We start from the raw sequence: 5,027 nt of genomic DNA, 5'->3' as shown, positions 1-5,027 counted from the left end.
TCCCTTTACCCTTTACTACCCCCAGCCTCTTTCCCTCTGGGAAGCACCATCTTATTGCCTGTGTCCATGAGTTTCAATTAAGAAATGAGAAGAGGACATAAACAGATACTTCTCCTCAGTAGACAAACAAATGGCCAGCAAGTGTGTGAAAAGACATTCAACTTTACTAGCAATTAGGGAAATACAAATTAATTAAAACTACAATGAGATACCACCTCATACCTATAAGAATGACTTTCTCTTCAGTTTTACTTTGAAAGTATCTTATCTGCTTAGCTTCCTTGGATGCTATGTGCTATGTATCACTTATTCTCCTATCATTGGCACAGCCCCCCCCCCCCAAAATGTGTTTTATCTCTGCAAGGAGAAAGTGTGGCTGAATTCTTGCATATTCTCTCAGTGACAACACAAACCACAGGGTCTCAGCTCAGGGTGTTCATAGTTTCATCTTGCTTTATGACTGACAGCATGCACTTTCTAATGCAGTGTGAGAAAAGAAACTGTAGTTAGACTAATAACTTTGTAAAAAATATTTGTGTATGCCTCACAACTGGCACCCAGTGGTTGAAATTATTAGACTGAAAAGGTCACTTGTTAGGTATGCTGTGGAGAGACTCATACTGGGCACAAGGTTGGATAAAAGGTACTCTGTGTCCTCTTCCAGCTCTAAGAGTTTATGTTCAAAATATCGACTTAATTAAATTGCCTGTCAGTAAGTCAAGGACAAAAGTTTGCTCTAGGTCTATAATCCAGCCTTAATATCTTAATGGAGGTGTGATAAAATATAATATGACCAGTGTAAAAAGAAAGTAAGCCACATACCTGCATGATATAGGGGCAAAGAAGAAGAAATTGTTTACACTGTATTGAGGATTATTCTGTGTCACCCCAAAACATATTAAAATCATATTGCATAATTATCTCAGATTTCAATTTTATCATAGATAAAAATAGCAATGTTATCCTTTAATTTAAAGAAGAGGAAATTGATTATGTAAGTTTTAAAAAATTGTTTTAAGATTTTTTATTTATTTATCTTTAGAGGGGAAGGGAAGGAGAGAGGGAGAGAAATATCAATGTATGGTTGCCTCTCGTGAGTCCCCTGCTGGAAACTGGCCTGCAACCCAGGCATGTGCCCTGACTGGGAATTGAACTGCGATCGTGTGGCTCACAGGCCCGTGCTCAATCCACTGAGCTACACCAGCCAGGGCACAAGTTTTAAAATTTGATCAATGTCTTGGAGTCGAATCAGAAGCAATTGTCAGTCTCCTAATGTCCAATACAGAGAATTATCCAATTTTAAGAACATTTCATTCCAGCCCTGACTGGTATATCTCAGTGTTTTGTATGCGTGTTGTCCCACAAACCAAAGGGTCCCCAGTTTGATTCCCAGTCAGGGCAAATGCCTAAGTTCCAGGTTAGGTCTCTGACTGGGAGCATTCTAGAGCCAACTCATTAATGTTTCTCTCACACATCAATGTTTCTCTCTTTCTCTTTCTCCCACTTATTTCCTCTCTCTCTAAAAATAAATAACTAAATGATCTTTAAATTTTTTTTCATTCCACAAACCTATCAAGGAGTCCAAGGGGTCTTCTTTGATTTCATCAGCATCCCAAATTACTCACTAGGTGACTAATCATGGTGCTGTTTTCTTCTAGCAAACACACAAACACAGAATGTTCTGTTCTGTTCTGCTACCGAAAAGGAATAAATAACACTCTCATCCTTTTTCTGTTTTATTTTCTTTCCCCAAGAATGAGTTGTATATCAGAAGTAAATGAAAGGACTTCCAGTCAAGATGGAGGCAAAGGTAAACACACCTTGCCTCCTTGTACAACTACAGCAAAAATTACATCTAGACTCACAAAACAAGTATCACCCAGAATTGTCAGAAAGCAGAACTGTGTGGAAGTCTGACAACCAAGGATTTAAAGAAGCCACATTCATCCAGATGGGTAGGAGGGGCAGAGGCATGGGAAGAGGTTTGGAGAGGTGGAGAGGCACAGAGAGACATGGAAACACCAATCAGGTAGTCCCACATCCATGTGTAGTGGGTAAAAATTGGAAGGGATCCCAGCCCCAGACCAGATCACCCATCCCGGAGTTCCAGTGCCAGAAAGATAAGTCCCCATAACTCCTGACTGTAAAAACAAATGGGGGTTGGGGTGGCAAAAGAAACTCTGGGATTCTCAAAAGATTCCACTTAAAGGGCCTGCAATGGACTTAGGACTCATGCAGACCCATTCCCTCTGGGATTCAGCATCAGGGCAGCAGCTAGAAGGGCACCAGTTGCATACGGGTAGAAAGTGAAAGTGGCAGGGCAAGTGCTGGGAGACAGCTTTCTCCTGAACAAAACTCCAAAGGTCAGGCAGTGGCATTGCACCCTCTCAGAGCCCTCCCCCACACAGAGCTAAAGAGCACTGGCACAGTTTGCCCCATCCTGGTGATTACATAAGGTTCTGCCCATACAGCCTACAGGCATGTTTTGCTGCAATAGGCCATGCCACTAAGACAGGGAATCAAAAAAATTGCATGTAATACACAAAAACAAACACAGAGAAGCTGCCAAATTGAGGAGAAAAAAGAAATGTGGTCCAAATGAAAGAACAGAACTAAACTCCAGAAAAGGAACTAAATGAAATGAAGATAAGCAACTTATCAGATGCAGAGTTCAAAAGACTGGTTATCAGAATGCTCCAGGAACTCAAATACTTCAACAACATAAAAAAGAACCCAGGTAGAAATGAAGGTTACATTAAGTAAAGTAAACAAAAACCTATGGGAAACTAATAGTGGAGGTGATGAAGCTGAGAATCAAACTAATGGTGTGGAACACAAGGAAAAGAAAAACATACAATTAGAACAGCAAGAAGAACAGAGAATTTCACCTCCCAAAAGAGGATAAGCTAAGGAGCATCTAGGACATCTCTGGCACCCCTGTGATTTGGATGTTAGTATACACAAGTGAAGGAACTAAATATACAAGCCCAGGAAGGAACTAAATATACAAGCCCAAGAAGCACAGAGAGTTCCAAAGAAGATGAACAAAAAGAGGACCACACCGAGACACATCATAATTAAAATGCCAAAAATTAAAGATAAAGAGAAAATCTTAAAAGTAACAAAAGAAAAGTAGATAGCTACCTACAAAGGAGTTCCTATAAAACTGTCAACTGATTTCTCAAGAGAAACTGCAGACTAGAAGGGACTGGCAAGAAGTATTCAAAGTGATGAAAAGCAAGGACCTAAAACTTAAATTACCAGCAAAGCTATTATTTAGAATTGAAGGGCAGATAAAGACTTCATATTTCTGAACTGTTAATTTTTATTCTGTATCCCAACCGATTAAAACAGTGTTAGGAATGCATCTTTATAAATGGGTGCTAATTGATAATGGAAATAATTTAGCAATGGATTATATAGAATGCTAATAATGAAGCTATATGTTTATGTCCAGACTTAAAATTTTTGAACAATCATTCAGTAAGTCATTTTGATTTACCTCCATGAGTATAAACTTGTTTCAGTTATACAAATCAGCAAGATATGATTTATGGCAAGAGATATTCCATTGAAGTGTGCTGTTATGTGGGAAAATATAAGTCTTTTCCACAGTTTCTAACAATGTGAAATAAAATTTAATTCTGAAAAAAAAAGTGCTTCCCAGGTAAGGTAAAACTAAATGAATTCATTATCGCCAAACCATTATTATATGAAGTATTAAAGGCAATTATATCAGAAAAAGAAGAAGATAAAAACAATGACCAATTAAAATGACAGCAAATTCACAACTATCTGTAATTTAATCTAAATAACAAACTAAGCAACAAGGCAGAACATGAACAAAATCATAGACATGTAGATCATTTGGAGGGTTATCAGTTGTGAGGGGGAAGAGGGAGAATAGAGTAAAGGTACAGGGATTAGGAAACTCAAATTGGTAAGTACAAAATAGACAGGGGAATATTAATAACAGTACAGGAAATAGAGTAGCCAAAAAATTTATATACGCATGACCCAAGGACACAAACTATGGGTGGGAAATTGCTGGAGGGAATGGGGGTACTCGGTGGAGGGAAGCAAAGGGAAAACATTGGGAGAACTGTAATAGCATAATCAATAAAATATATTTAAAAAAGGAAAAAGGTAAATTAAAATAAAAAAACAAAAAAGAAGGAAATGAGGAAGAACAAAGTAAAAATAATGGAAAAGCATAGTTAGAGGACAGATGGTAAGAAAGAAGAGGGAAAAGGAGTGCTCAGCTGAGCAGAACAATCATGTTCACCAAGACTTCTTCATTCTCTTACAAAGCACTGGGAGGTTACAGTTTGTAAGGTACTGCACTGGTAGGGGAAGGGAAAGAAATGTGAGACTGGAAAGAAATGTCAATGTGGCATAGTCAGATTCCAAATAGAGTGACACCAGTGTAAAAAGTGTGTTTTTGTTTTGTGGATAAGAAGGAAGGTCTGGTCAGGTCATCACCTAAAAAAGATTCATCACTCCATTTTCTACTGCAGTATTCTAATTTGTCACTTGCCCAAAACACTAACTCCAGAATCTGTAGGCATAGTCATTTTAATCTGTGTTCCTGTGGAAAGAGAATATGACACAAGGACTTATATGGAAGAGACTATTTTGGGAAATGATTCTGGGGATCTGGGATGAAGGAACTGAGGAGAATAACATGGAAGAAAAAATAGTACATGAGAAGTTCTCAAGCTGGACATGAGCACCATCAACTAAGACATGATCCATGGGGACTATCTAAATAGCCATGTACAATGAGCCTCAGAATTATTTACCCAAGGGATAGAAAAGGGTAGCATTTATCTACTGCAGTTTGTCCTTGTTGGGTCAAGAATTACCCCCCATTAATTTTCCCTTGTACAATGTGTGAGGCAGGTCTGATACTGGCCACAGGCATCCCAGCTGCTGTGCAGAGGAACAAAGTGGCAGAAATCCACATGTGCCCAGTGCAGGTTAAGACCCAGGATGCTATGAGTTGGGTCACACCGATTGCCTGTGCA

The sequence above is a fragment of the Sturnira hondurensis genome, unplaced genomic scaffold, assembly GCF_014824575.4.
Source record: "Sturnira hondurensis isolate 20B ecotype Veracruz unplaced genomic scaffold, ASM1482457v3 Scaffold0021354, whole genome shotgun sequence".
NCBI classification, from domain to species: Eukaryota; Metazoa; Chordata; class Mammalia; order Chiroptera; family Phyllostomidae; genus Sturnira; species Sturnira hondurensis.
This window is presented reverse-complemented; position numbering follows the sequence as displayed.